Source organism: Anastrepha obliqua, chromosome 1, assembly GCF_027943255.1.
Source record: "Anastrepha obliqua isolate idAnaObli1 chromosome 1, idAnaObli1_1.0, whole genome shotgun sequence".
In the NCBI taxonomy this organism is placed as follows: Eukaryota; Metazoa; Arthropoda; class Insecta; order Diptera; family Tephritidae; genus Anastrepha; species Anastrepha obliqua.
In genome coordinates this window covers 43,942,740-43,958,828 of record NC_072892.1, presented here as the reverse complement: position 1 = coordinate 43,958,828, position 16,089 = coordinate 43,942,740, and positions in this window count along the sequence as shown.

Below are 16,089 nucleotides of genomic sequence, written 5' to 3'. Positions count from 1 at the left end.
CTTTTCCTTAAGTTTATCTGATCTGTCCTATTACCTATATAAATTCCGGTTACTTCTAATAAATCTCAAACAGAAACTAGAAAGTAGAAGGTCAATTTTGTCGCTCTCTTTTTTGCTTAATACTCGTATTATCAGGGGGGCCAAATTGAATGTTTATCTCTTTTAGAAGTTATTAACTCTTCGGTCACTGCCAAGTCTTTGCGTAATAAATATCCATTCAATTTGAATAAGTTCCGAACAAATCACGCCTGTAATGCTTCCATTGTCCGCTCTCTTCATGAATCTATTGAATTCGATTTTACGTTATTTAACTATGTTTTTCTGCTCAATTAAATTGTCTATTGTAATTTACCTTTTTAATAACGATATTTTTGTAGTATTTAATGAGAAAGAAAAATTCTGTTTAACTTAATTTATTTTTTTGTTAAATATAATTTTGTAGTAAGTAGTCAGTACGAGCAATTGTTCATTCGTTTCTAAAATTAAATAAATATTGAAAGCATCTTAAAAATCCTTCAGATTGAGGTAAAACTCGTTACTCGGGGATTTTTGAGGTCGCTGGGAACGAGTTTTAAGTCAGATTTTAAAAATTTAAAGTGGCGGACCCAATATGGCGGACAATATTTAAAAAATCTTTACATTCTTTTGACGATTTTTTTTAAATTTGTATGCGCAATTTTTAATTTTAAAATTACCTTTAGGATTCGCTGCTACGAGAAGGCTCTTAATCCGATTTAACATGCCATTTCTGTTGCTTTTTTTTTTTGTATGTTTTTTTTTTCTTTGTTTTTAAACTGAATAATTCCCGAAATTTCAGCTGCATGCAAGCTGCTAGAGGAAGTTGTTCAGAAAAAAGTTATTGTTGCCTGCAACTTCGCATCTTTTCGTTCGATCTGATTTTTCTGTAAAATCAAGAGATCATCCAGCAACCCCTTGCGGAATTTCGGGTTCTAGATTAAACAAACTCTGCATCTAACCACATTTCATTTTTGGCAGAAATCAGTCCATTTATTATTCCCTTTGCTTTGAGTTTTGATAGCGCAAGTTTGAGGCGATTTCACGACTATGTATCAATTAAAGTTTATGTATCAATTAAGTTTTATTTTCGAAACACAAATAAAAAATTAAAAAAGCAATTCACTTTTTTTTATATCTCCCTAATTATTTTGAATGAAAAAAAAGTTTTTTTCTAATACCGGTCGCCCCTCGGCAGGTAATGGCGAACGTCCGAGTGAATTTCTGCCATGAAAAGCTCCTCAAAAAAAAAAAAATGTCTGCCGTTCGGAATCGCCTTGAAACTGCAGGCCTCTCCATTTGTGGAACAACATGAAGACGCACGCCACAAATATGAGGAAGAGCTCGGCCCAACACCCAAAAAGGGTGGTACGCACCAAACGTAGAAATAAGCTTTTCACATGCAATTTGTTGCAGCTAAACGATTTGAAATAAATAAGTATTGCAAAGATTCAGCACCACATAGTATAGGGAATAACTTTATTTCGCAAAACAACGGTTGACCTTGTGCGCATCTAGTTCTTCCCGCTCCACAGTGCGGCCGATTCCCAAAAAGCTGGCCAAAGCATTACTGTAGCCAACCCAAAGACAAGAAAACTCTATCTAGAAACTTTTTTTTCGACTTTTGGCCAGCTTTTCGGGAATCGGCCGCACTGTGCGCTCTATCTCCGAAAAAATTAATCTCATCAAAAAATGCTTTAAGTAAAATTAGCAGAGAATTTGATGCTCTACATTTTTTATACGGGACTAAAACATTAAAAACTCCAAAGGAGGCGAGATGTTTGCAAAAAAAGTGGCTTTCATGACTTTTGACATTTAATACTTTATTGTGCGGTCACGAGATTTTAGGAGACTTTTGAGATAACTTTCTCGAGCTTTCTTGTGCACTGGTATGCGCATACATACATACATGCATGAGTATGAATGTGGCTATATAAGCAGCTGAAAATTGGCATTTTGCTTGTTCAGAAGCAAATGCTCTAACAGCATCTGAATTCAACAAAAGCTTACAGCTATTTTGTCAACACTTTGCCATCAACTGGAATCATCAATCAATTGTTTATTTAATATCGGTGGCGCCATGAGAGAAAAGGTGGCGCCTAACGTTTCGGCAGATTATTTGAGGTCACCATACCATACCATGGTCGCTATGATATTGAAGATCGGCGATTGAATGCACAAACTTTAAATGTATGCAGGTCTATCATATGGAAAATAATCTTTACAACCTGAAGCAGTCGAGTCGGTAGACTTCTAGTTGTGTTGCGAAGACCAGGAAGGTCACCAAACTTTCTTTTAATATATCTTTTAAAATATTGAAATAAATTATCTATTGTAAAGGGTGATCAATTCAGAGATATCGGATTTAAAATTGTAATAAAATAATGAAAATTGAAATTGATTGGGTAAATTATCCATTTTAAAGGATGATAAATTTGGAGGTATCGGATTTTAAATTGTAATAAAACAACGAAAATTCAAATTGATTGGGTAAATTATTCAATGTAAAAGGTGATCAATTTGGAGATATCGGGTTTTAAATTGTAATAAAATAAGGACAATTCAAATTGATTGGGCAATATTTATTATTTTTGTGTATAACCATTCATGACATTTGTTTTTTAAAGATAATCCCTTTCAAATGTTGGCCGCAACTGCGCCATAACTCGACGATCCGTAAACACCAATTTTGAATGAGTCCCTGGCGTGCTTTGGTCGGTATCTCCTGAATAACTTTAGTAATGTAGGATTCCAATGCCTCTATCGAAGCTGGTTTATCCACAAAGGATTTAGACTTTAGATACCCTCACAAATATAAGTTCAAAGGTGTGATAACACACGATTTTGTTGGCGAATCTACTGAATCCACTGGAGGGAGAAGACGAGAGATAAATTTCTCTCCGAAACGACGACGCAGTAAATCCTCTGTTTCACGGGTAATCCATTGGTCAGTAACGCCGCATTGTTGGAACCAAATGTTGTGGAATGGGTGGACTTAAATATCCGGCATCAAAAAGTCGTTTATCATGGCGCGATAGTGTGCGCTATTCACTGTTATATTTGTGACTGCCTCGCCTTTGAAGAAATATGGGCCGATGATTCCTCCAGCCTGAACGCGCGATGAACATTTTTGACAGAACGTCGACTTTCGTAATACAATTGTACGATTTGTAAACGTTGTTGAGGCGCAAGTCTTTCCATGATGAAATGTCAATGAATACTGAAAGAAAATTATGTATTTAGTAATCACGAGTGATCAAAAGATCTCTATTGGGAAAGTACCTCGCATCTGATCACCCTTTACAAAGTGGCAAAAATTTAATCAACCAATTTTGTTTTTGAACAACTTTTTACTAAATAGAAATTAATATTTTGAGTGATGGAAATCTTTATTTTGACCTTTTTGCACTCTATTCCTCCATATTTGCTCTTTAGTTCACAAAAATTATATTCATCCGATGGGGTGATTAATTTTGAGCCACTTTGTATTTAAATATGTGTAAAAGTTTATGCATGTATATGTGATGTCATATCAATTAAAAAATAAATGTTTTTTTTTCGCATTTATATTAATTCAGCTGCATTATTTCACAACTCACCCAATGATTTTGTCAATTCTGCCAGCATTCTGCGGATTCCAATTAATTTGCCGCGGAATTCAGCGATCCATGCTTTGAACTTTTCGTCTACCCTGGAATTTACTTTACTTTTAGAGTAACTGGATTTGCATATGTATGTGTGAGTGTACATTTTCACAAAAAAATTTTTGAAAACTCTGTTGATTTATAATAAAAAATACCCATGTTTTTTTTTTCATGACATTAAATAAAAGCAATTGTTAAAATAATTCTCAAGCAGTTTCGTTTTTTGTGCAAATTCCTACTTTTGTGATTTTTCAGATACCTGCTGAATTTTACTTGTTTATTTGCTCTATTCGTAATTAGTACTGTACATTAAAAAAATCTAAACGAAATTGTTTGTTGGTATCTTCACCTGCTATAAATAGTCTGGCCTTTTACGCTTGCATGGGGCATTCATTCGTAAATCGAACAACATCAAAAATAAAAACATTTTGAAAATTTTGAGATTTTAGGTTTTGAGATAATTTTCAAATTCATAGCTTCGTAAAAAAATAGCGTTTATTTTTTTTTTATTTAATGTGGAAGCTAAAAAAGATATGTTTAGAACAAAACAAACAATCTGATTATTTCGATTGTCCTACAGCTTTGGTGGTGCGGAGATGTATAGTAAAATGTATTGATAAACCACGTTTTTTATTAATATAGTAAAATAGCAAAATATCATCTGAATACATATGTATTATTTGCGTGTCGATAGTGTTTTCTAAAAAAGTCTTAAAAGTTTGAGTGCACTACCATGCAAGTCATGTTGACTGAGTATATAGCGAAAAATTCAAAAATTAATTTCTGGAGAAAATCAAAAAACACGTTTTTTTATACTTATGACTTTTCTTAAGGACACTTCGTCTGCTTCTCTGAAAATGTTTTAATATTAATGAATCCCTCAAAAAAACCCCTCAATTTGGTAAAATCTAACACATTAGTAAATATAAAAGTGAAAAAAAAAGAAAATACTAATCTAACAACCGATGGCCACAGATCCTTAAGATAATAATAATTTTGCCAATTTTTTACTGCTAATTAATTTTACGATATTCAGGGGATGTTTGAGGTTCAGCTATGTTCCTGTATTGTGGGCCTGTTCCTCTTTACTCGGAGGAATACAGGCCCATGAGTCTGACCTCGTTTCTCCCGAAAACGTTAGAGATGATTCTAGACACATACATTAGAAACAGAATTGCGTCGGGCGAATTATCCAAGGCGCAGCATGCTGATACTGGCTGATTGCCACAGATTTGACACGAAAATATTTAATTTTAGCTTTATAAAAACGTGAAACGGGTGGTTTTTGTGAGGTGTGGAATTTTTAATAGGTATAAGACATATACGACCGGATTATCCAAGACGCAGCATGTTTACACTAAAGGAATGATCTACTGAAACTGTACTTTACTCACTTGTAATAAACATAGAAAAGGTGTTAGAATATAAGGAGTATGCTTTAGGAGTATTTCTAGATATATCAGGGGCCTTTAACAACGTGACAAAAGAAGCCGTTTTAAATAGCATAGACTCACTTAATGTGCAACCCGCGGTTTATCTATGGATAAGGCAGCTATTAGCTAGCAGAAAGATAAGAGCGGAGTGGAACGATGCGAGCGTCACCAAATATGCATGCAGAGGTACTCCGCAAGATGGGGTACTATCGCCGCTACTATGGTTACTTGTAGCAAATGAGCTGCCCAAGAAACTTGACGGGGTGGCACCAAAACTAGTGGCATATGCAGAAGACATAGCTATAGTAGTTACGGGAAAGTACCTGGACACCATCAGTAATGTGATAAATAACCAATGCACATCTCGCGCAGAGCTACGGATAAACGCGGAAAAAACGGACATAGTACTTTTTACCAGGAAGTACAAGGTCCCAGGGTGGAACCTTCCGAAGCTAGGCAACAACGAACTACTTCTCAAAGATCATGCGAGGTACCTCGGAGTAATACTAAACAGTAAATTGCCGTGGAAGCACAATGTTGAGGAAAGGATGAAAAAGGTCAGTAATGCATTGTACGCACGTAAAATAATGTTGGGCGTTACTTGGGGTCTATCACCCACTCTGATGCTTTCATGCTACACGGCAGTAGTTAGACCGATATTGCTGTATGGGGCCTTGTATGGTGGACTGCGACAAGAAAACTGACATACTTAATGCCACTGGAATAGATTCAACGACTCGCTGCTCAGTGCATAACAGGAGCGATGAAAACCACTCCAACGGCAGCGCTGGAAATGATACTCAGCACGCCACCTATTGACCGTATGGCGGAAAACCTGGCAGCGCAATTCCCGAGGAGATTAGTGGCTGCGGAAGTATTCCCCTCTAGAACCTTCGGAGACAGCTCATAGGAAAGGTAGTTCAGGTTGCACAGACTACATGACTCCATACTTTAATTGGAAGAGAACGTTTCGTACAACAATTGAAGAGGAGGGATGGCACAAAGGCATGAAGCCTGGCTATAGGACTTTTCACATCCATAGTACACAGACGGCTCTAAAACTTTAAATGGAGTGGGAGCGGGTATTTACTGCCCAAAGCTAGGGATAAGGCAGCCTATTAAGCTGCCAGACCACAGCAGTATTTTCCAAGCGGAAGTTTTTGCTGTGGGGAAAGCCGCGGAGCTAGCCCACACAAGAGCAAGAAAGCACTCAACAATTTATATATACGTTGACAGTCAAGCAGCAATAAAAGCAATAAGCTCATATTGTATTAAGTCCAAAAATGTTCAACGGAGCAGGGATATCTATTGGGTACCTGGTCCCAAAGGCATTATGGTCAACGAAATAGTAGATGAGATAGCAAAAAGGGATGTTAGACTACCATTTGAATGAGAGAACGACATACCAAAACCGATAAGTACTACAGGGTGGGCCATATAGCGTTTGCTTTTTGAACCACCTATTTTTTTGAGAATGGTAACACAAATGTGTTCATAATTTACTTAAAGGTTTGACATTTACGAAATGGGACGCTATACGCTTGAACAAAATTGGGAAATATTGAAAACCTATTTCCAAAGTGGTGAGTCTTCTTCTTCTTTTCTGATTTTCACATCGGTGGCTACGTCAATAAGCAAAATTGTCGGATTTGGGGCTCAGAAAATCCACACGTTACTGTAGAGAAGCAAATGCATCCACAACGAGTCACTGTTTGATGCGGTTTTTGGTCTGGCGGTATCATCGGGCCATTTTTTTTTCGAAAATGAGCCAGGAGCCGCGGTTACAGTAAATAGCGAGCGTTACCGTGACACGCTCAACGAGTTGTTTCCAAAAATTGAAGAGGATGACATGGACGACATTTGGTTTCAACAGAACGGTGCAAATTGTCACACTGCCAAAGTTACACTCGAACTTTTGGCTACCGTTTTTGAAAACCGAATAATCAGCCGAAATTCCGATATCAATTGGCCGCCTCGGAGCTGTGATTTAAGCCCGTTGGACTATTTTTTGTGGGGAGCCGTTAAGGACAAATGCTATGCGAACCATTCAGAGACGATTGATGCTTCAAAATATGAAATCGAAGTTGCCATTCATGAAATTGGAGCCCAAACAATCGAAAATGTGCTTAAAAATTGGGTTGATCGAATGGCCTACTGTAAAGCCAGTCATGGCAGTCATTTGAACGATATTATTTTGTATTCATAAATGACAATGTTCAATCTTCACAATAAAAAAAAGTGTGAAAAAATATTGATTAGTTTCTTTTTTATAGCCGATAGCCTATATATAAAATGAAATGGACGACTACGTGAAAAAACTAGTGAAAGCTAGGTGGACTAATTTGACCACATGCAAAACAGCAAAAGTTATGTGTAGAACTAACGACAAAAAACTAACTCGATTTGTACTTACGCTCTCGCGAAAGGACTGCAGAATTATTATAGGTATGCTAACAGGTCATAATCTATTGGCTGCACATGCATACAAGATAGGGATTGGTAACACGGACAAATGCAGCCCCATTGTTTATTGGTCTGGAGGACGTCTCAAAAGCGTATCTCCCAGCTCTGTTTAGATTCGTCAAAAGCGCTGACATCCTACATGATGTCTACTTTCAGTATTCATGGAGGTCGGTCTCCATCTGGTATCGCTAGGGACCAAAAGATCTATGCGTGGCTTATTGCCAACCAGGTTAACCTAACCTAACTTTACTGCTAATAAATAAATAAATAATTAAGAAAAATTCCATTATTAATAAAATAAAATTTTTATAATTTTTGATTACTCACTTGGGATAAGAAAAACAGAAACAAAAAAAATATTATTTGAAAAATTATTAAAATTAGGTACAGTCATTTTTTAAAAAATAAATAAATAAATTCTTGCTCATCCCCTACAATTCTTATTACCAAAATTTTTTTCAGGGATCAAGGGCTTTAGAGATAAATATTTAAAAAAAAAAAATATGACTCAAAAGTTTGATTTGCAATAATTTGCAAAAAAAATTCAAATTTTTCAAATTGTTTTGCACACTTCAATATCACTCTAATACAACAAAATGACTAAGTAGGAAAACAATCTCAAAAGTTCACTAAGATATGGGACGTACCAATACATTTTTTTATAAAGATCTATTAAAAAGGTTTTCAGCAAAATCAAAAATTGGTCTAGGAAATTTTGTTGAATTCTGTTCGATTTATAAAAGAATGCCCCACAGGCATATGAACCCTGCAGGAAATTGCATTGATTCCTAAGTACAACACGTGCACCAATCATCACCAGTATCAATCAACTTTGGATTTCACTTGCAGAAGGGATGACCTTCAATGTGTTTCCCAGGGGGCCCACTTAGGTCTGGAGGCCCATTGTGAAACCACATCGTCTACTGTGTACGGCTGCCGATTCAAAGTCTGCTAGACATTCAAAGAACTAAACCAGTAGAGGGCAGCGCCAAAGGAAGTGTTCAATGCTCTACGCCTCTTTCCCATTTCTGCAGCTGCGACAGAAGTCATTTGCGATAAAGCGGTTAGGTTAGGTTTCTTCCGCCTTTTGCGATGATGTGAGCGGCCCATGCTAGTTGGTTGATTTTTATGTAGGTAGGTTGCGGGTTTTGCATGTTGATAAAGTTTTTATGAATTCATGAAGTGAGAGGGTTTTGCTTAGCACTCTTGCAAATAGTTTGCGTTTCACTCGCGCACGTCAAACGAGGAACAATGAGTAACCGGTGCAATGAAATTGAAATTTTAACTGTAGGTTGGTGGAAGTCTGTTCTTTGGATATTTGAGCAGGCTGAAGTAAGAGTGGCTTGTCAAACAAATTCTGTGATCAATTTCCACTGGTATTTTATGGGAGGGATTTCGTTTAATAATTCAAAATAATAATTTCAGATATATTGTACATAAATTCTCCTAGGGTGTATTTTGAAATTTAAGCCAAAATTTTCCATTAGAAAAGTGAAAAGCTTCCAATATGTGCAATTTTGAATTAAAGGCTCAAAAAATACAATAATGTATTGAGTAATATTGTTTTGATAAAAAATAAAACTATTTTTCGAGCGCTATTTTTTTTTTTACATGAAGTGATTGTTGTGCGAGTTGTAATTTTTCGATCAGAAATAATCAATATTATTTGAGTTTCAAATTTTTCTCCAAAAATAATTATTATTTTTTCAGTTTTGTGTTTTTGGTGCATAGTGAAACTCATTTCTTGATCTTTTTTCTCATAAATAAAAAATCACTTTTGATGTTTTTGGCAGATCCAATATGCAAAATTTTGTACCTCGCCTAAATCCTCCTCAACTCACCTCGACTCATCTTACTTGAAGTCATGTGCACACAAGGATGATAGATTTAACAGGTTCGGCCAATAACTATGATGAAAAACCAAATTGTTAGGGGAATTTTAGCAGCCACGTTACGGGGCTGATTCACCAGCCGAATTCTGAACGATAATTTCTCTTCCAATCAGTCGTTATTCAGATGGCAACGAAGCAACTTGAGCGAAAGCTATATTGAGTTTTTTTTTCATATATTATTAACACAATCTTATCGCCAACCGAAATCTGCACGAGAATTTCACGCATATTCACGCACTCGTCCAATCAGTCGTTATTCAGATGGCAACGAGGTGCCATTGGTTGATTTGTTTCGTATACCACCAGCACAACCTCAGTTTGTTTTTAAACACATCCCAAGTGACGTCAGCCCATCAGCTGGAACACTCCAATTCGATGAAAGCCGTCTAACAGTCTGTTATTGGCCACACCATTAAACATCTTTTCACCGTGATCTGGACACACATTAACTCATGTCACCTCAACTCGCCTCACCTTAGACATTCGAACATATAAATAAAAAGTGCGTTTCTTAATGGATTTATTGACTATTTTCCTAAGGATTTATTGCCTAGTTTTAATTAATTACTCATGTTTTTGATAAAACTTATAATATTTACAGTCCCTGGTTTCAATTTTCGGTTTAATTTCATTGATTACTAGACCACTATTTTTTTAGCCCGAGGTAGGTTGGTAGGTGAAATGCTTCAAGTACCAGTCTGGCAATCCCCAAGCAGCACTAAAGCGCCATTTTGATCCACATGAGAGCTCCAACAGGCAGATATCTACAGCCTGCCGGAGCTATTGATGTAATGGAGAAGGTTGATGGGACTTAGGCTAGAGCAGTGCTCCAGGTTGTCGAAGAAAGGTGAGCCCCTTAGATTTTAACAACTTTTTTTAGCTCTGAGAGTGAGTTCGGCATTACCCTGAATCCAAAGTTCGTTCAAATCATAACAACTAGTCACTATTTCTCATCCCACCAACTGGGAAACGTACACATCCAGACATCTGTTAAAAATCTAGTTCCTAACATGGTCACATTTTTCCTGCAGGCCACTTAAAAGCCTGAGGGTGTGTGTGTGTGTTCTTGTGTTTCCGCTCGATTTGTTTTTTAGTGTTCCCATATATCTCTTGAACTTGAATGAATTTGTGTATTTCTTTTAGAATTTCTTTTTTGTTTCGGTAGCCCCCAGCAATGCGTCAATTCATTACGTCTACTAACGCATACAAAGGCATAATGTTCAATATAAGTATTTTCATATCTAGCTACACAATTAGTTGCTTGCACTAATTACTCTTGCCACACGATTTATAAACAAAACAACTGAATGATTGTGCGCACCTATTTTTAACACAGGTGTTTAATTAATTCATAGAGGGTGTTTTTGTTTTTTGAAACTTATAGAAGTGAAATGAGATAAGATACAAAAATATGGTGCTAATGGCCGAGTACTAACTCGATTGCAAGGGCAAAGTTATGTCACTAGAATATAAAAATATTTTTGAGCATAAAGTGAACCGCTGGCCCACAACCTTTAAATTAAATTCCTGAGTATTCTTTGGGAAGTAACATAGAGATATGCTGTGTCGGTAATAAAGCGACGGATGTTGGCTCCCAGATGGTTCAACGCAACTTCGCATATCTCCACATAAAATTATCTTTGGGTATTGATTAGTTTACGGCAATCGGGCGGACCGAGTATAGAGACGTAATCGGCAGATTATCCGATCTTCCGCGGAAGCCCATTATTATTTATTATTCATTATTGTTTCCTTGAATTTTATACCTCGGGTGGTCTGCTAATGGACACAAATAAAATACGGCTAACTGCTATTTATCAAATTTTTTGTGTCTCGAGGCACCGATGACTCTCATAGAGTTTTGCTTTGCTACAATGAGCATATCGGTATTTCATAAGCCGATTGAGAAGTGCAGACATGTGCTGGGCGAATGGAGTAATACACGAAACGGACAAAATACTCCAAACTTACAGGCGATGAAAAGTCTTAAGCACAACTTACTCAAATAGGGTTGGTGATAGTGGTGGTCAATTGACAGATTCCTTGCGTGAAACTATGTGATCTACGATTATTCCTTGGAGCAAATGGGTTTTTGTTCGGCCTAGAAGATAGGTTAGGTTAGGTTACGTTAGCCAGGTCGCTTGTCTAAGGCAAGTCTAAGGCCCATTGTGATACCTACATTTTCTTTTCATCTCCTAACCACCTATGTACTTATAGTTCTTTTTAAGAAGGTAACTAACCCCTCCAGTGAACATTTTGCAAATTTCACAGGTCTTCAGAAAAATAATCATTAAGATATTTGGCACGGCTTCTTTGAAGTGCAGGAAATTCACAGAGGAGGGGTTATACCGAGCCAATTTTGTTTTACTTCCCCACAACTCCTGTAGAAGTCATTGTGAGGTACGCCCATTCTACTGGCTAGGGTGCCAATAGTGCAGTGACCCGTTGTAACACCTTGATCTGTTGAATCCAAGCAGACTTTTAGGATTCAGTTTTGGTCAGAGTCAATCCTTTCTGTGGGGTACTCGTATCTTACAGTTTTTGTTCAGATCTATCGGAATCAGATAATCTGTTTTCGATGCGTCTTGGAAGTGTTCCGTTATGCCTTTAATATATATATCTAAGATATATGTTGTGCTATTTTATTGAAACCAACGCAAGCCAGCATTAACCCTCCTCCATTCAGCCTCTGTATATGCAAAGAAACTGTCGCTTTGTTCTCGAAAGGCAATGAAAATCGTTACACGACCAGCCATTCAAACTTTAAAAGAGCAGAGTGAGTATCATTGGCTCTCAACTCTTGCTGAAATTTGCTGTTGTTGTGAATGCTGATCGCCTGGTAAATAGAATCCAAGCTAACATCGTCAGTGACTCAGAATCGGACTGCGAGCAAGCAAAGAAAAACGAATGAAATTGTGTGGAATTTAGTACATAATATTTTCTTTGCCGCTGTGGGACTATCGCAAGATTTAGATGATACATTTTTGGATCGAATATATTGAGAAAGGATAAGGAACATTGCTCACTTATCTGCTCCTCCCACTTGTTGCAAATCTTCCTGGATAAAGTATATTTGACCTCACACACTCTTAATTTTGCAAAGCAGACAAAGTATCCACCAACCCAATCGTTGTGTTCACCGACGTAATCACCACACGTTTAAATTCTGTTTAGACTATCCAGCTTGCGACAAGCCCTCTGTCTACATCCTTGTTAAAGCATAAAACTCTCACTCCATAGGATATCAAAAGGCTATCGTGTTCTTCGTCTACTTTTCTTTCTGGAGAATACTTCTTTTTGGGACAGGCAAGTTGCCATACATTCTAGAAAGTGCGTTATGAGTAGACCATTGTTGTAGACCTATTTTTTTATAATACATTACATCGAAATTTCCAAATATTGTTGAAATGTCCATATCTGATAGAAAATTTCTGTCAATATTCTGTAGTAGAGTTTTATGAAAATAATTCTTGTGGGTTATTTTAACCATCTATCTTCCCTTTTTTAAGCTGAAGAATAACGGGTCTATATACAACTCAGACTTTCAGAAAAATTCACTTCCATGAATTCCCGAGTTGATTGTCGAGCCCTGAAGTGAATTGGCAAAATATGCCGAACATAAATTAGCTATCACTTTTCCAATTGACTGTAAATAGACGCGATGTTGCTAAATCAAAGAAAAAATCTCTAAAAAAACACCCCATGTATATACATATGTATTGTATATAAATATGTGGATATTTATTATAAGTATAGTGTAGTACGTATGTACTCGTACATATTTATTTAATCTTAATAGTCATTTGTTCTTTGACGCTCTTAGTTCAGGGTGGCCCAAAAGTATAAAAGTGGAGCCAATTGGTGCAGATTTTTAATTGTGACTGACGCAGATTTTAATACAAAATAGAGCAACGTGACGCACCATTTAAGTGAGCGTAAAGAGGATTGGGCTAAAAACTGCTGCGTCTTTATTTCTGTTGAACAGATTCAGGCTAAAATACAAGAGTAATTTATGACAGACCAAAAACCATACATTAAAGAAACTATTAGCTTCCAGAGTCAGAACTGAAATTCGATCGGCGATGTGAAAAATTTATGGTACGGAATACTAGCCCATTTACAGCACGTGTTTCATATAAAATGTTTAAGTATTAGATATTTCCCAAAATTAATTAACTATGCCAATATTAGCGGTTACTGTAGATCCTGGGGTATTGGGATTATTAATGCATACTCGTTATTTCGTGATTAATCCTAAAAGTAAATTTTTTTTTAATTCAGTAAAAATTCAATATGTCTAATGCATTTTTTTTTTTTTATAAAATTTGTATAAAAACTTTTGAAGCAAATTAATGATAAATACATTTCGGATATTGCACACATATATGGGTCGACACAGTTGAGCTAAAATATAATATTTTACCGTAAATCAGAATATATTTTTTCAAAGGTTGTCGACATACTGAATCTCAAACCGGGGTCAGAACTATTCTGGTCGCTCAGCTTTCACAGATATTTCAACCTATGTGTGCGAAAAACCCGATTTTGGTATATATTTGAGGTTATGTATGAGTAGCAACGCAATTTTATTTTGCAAAATAAATTAGCATTTATGAGCACAAGCCTTTTCTTTCGAATGATGCTGAATGTGCCTCAATATCTTTTTTGGCCTGGAAGTAACACCGCCACGCTTTCGTTTCGTAATTCTGGGTTTAGCTCAGTACGGCAATCAGGATTTACCAAGGAATTTTTAAAGTTTTATTTCTCAAATATCAAACAGAACAAATAGCATTTGACCAAAAAATCGTTTTCACACAAAATTTCACACAATTATTATTTTTATGCATTTGTAAAATTTATTACTTATTTATTTTTTAAATGTATTATTTTTATAAATTTTTTTTATTAAATAGATTATTTTCATACATTTTTAAACTCATTATTTATTCATTATTTTAAATTTTTTATTTTTATAATTTTTTGCAATTAAAATGTGTTTGTGGACTCTTTTTATTTTTAAACTAATTTTATTGCATATAACTTCTATCGACAAAAACATATAGTAAAAGCTGCATTTGTTTCCAAATCGGCAAGGTTGCACACGTTTATCAATTTGTATATGGTAAAAGGGCAACATTGTTTAACTTGCATTAATTTGCACTTTCCTTCAATAAGATTTTTCAATATTACAAATTGTTCCTGCATTTAAATATGAAATGATTAATCTTCACTAGTCCCGAGGCTTCATAAAAACCAAAATAGGTTTTGGTTGAATTTCAACGCTTTTCAATTTTGTAGAAAATTATTGGTGTAAAGAAACTTTCGACCCCCCCTATATATTTGCAAATTGATTCCTAAACTCTTCTATGCACCGGAAATTTGTAATAAAAGCATGTACGAGTATGCAGTTGTATATATTGCTTCAAGTGATAATGAACTTTTTTTCGAAGAAAGCCTAAACAACTCAATGAAGCTTTCGCAATTTATGGCATTTAGTGTTTATACGATTATAAGTACATAATTTTGAGCACATGGGGCATATGGACCTGCCGACGTACTAATTTTGAACGACTCTTTCATGGAGAAAATTGTATTACTATAAACAGACTTTAACGGTGTGGATAGTTGGTGTAACTTAGATGATATCGAAGCTTAATGATATCGGTTGCTTGATCAAAAAACACCATGAATCAAGAAATCATGAAAGTCGGCTTCAAAGTTTTCAATATAATATTCGCTCTTAAGTAATTGTAAATACACATTTTCATCTGCTAAGATACTGTTAGTAGATGTGGCCATAAGAAGAGCTGGTGCTAATTTTTGCATATCAATTTATTTTTTGGATTACGACACTCTTGCTGCAAATGAGTTATATGGTACCAAATTCCAAAAATTTTAAAAGTTTTGTTGAAAATTCCTCACCGAGTGGTAGAAAAATTCTTTCGCGGTCAGAGAAGATGTAAGCTACGTGCACTGATAGTACTCATTACGGGACGCAATTCATGAGGACGACGTATGGCCACAAACTGCATCATCGACATTTTATACTTATATACAATTATAATATAATACGTATACGATAAGAGTCTTGAAGTTTGGTAATTCAGGCCCTACAGTAGACGCTAATTTCAATTTTAAGCTTTATAGTTGGGTGTTCACATAATTCACCTCGTCGCAATTGAGATTTCGATCACAGCTGGTATTTTTCTAAAACCTCAAATAATCTCAATTGAGAGACAAACTGCGAGCCCCATATAATGCCAAGTAAAAACAGCTGTTAACAAAAAAGATGAAAGTAAAAGAGTGCACTTTTTTTGCTATTACCAAATAATTTAATAAAACCAAAAAATCTTTTATATTTATTTAATTTTTTTTTAGGGTCGACGGCTATGTCGGAAATCGTTAAACCAGCATTTCGCAGTGGCTATCTGTAGTGTTACAACACCATAAATCGAAGTAAGTTCATCAACGCACTGCTGTCTCAATAATCTATGTCGAAAATCATAATAAATAACTGCATGAAAATTTTCACGAATTAATTCCATCTTTTGTTTATGAGCTGCTGTCTTCGCCGAATTCTAAGTATCTGGAGGCCCGAAAACTGGATCTCAAATGCGTTTCTACTCAATAGATGTAACGAAA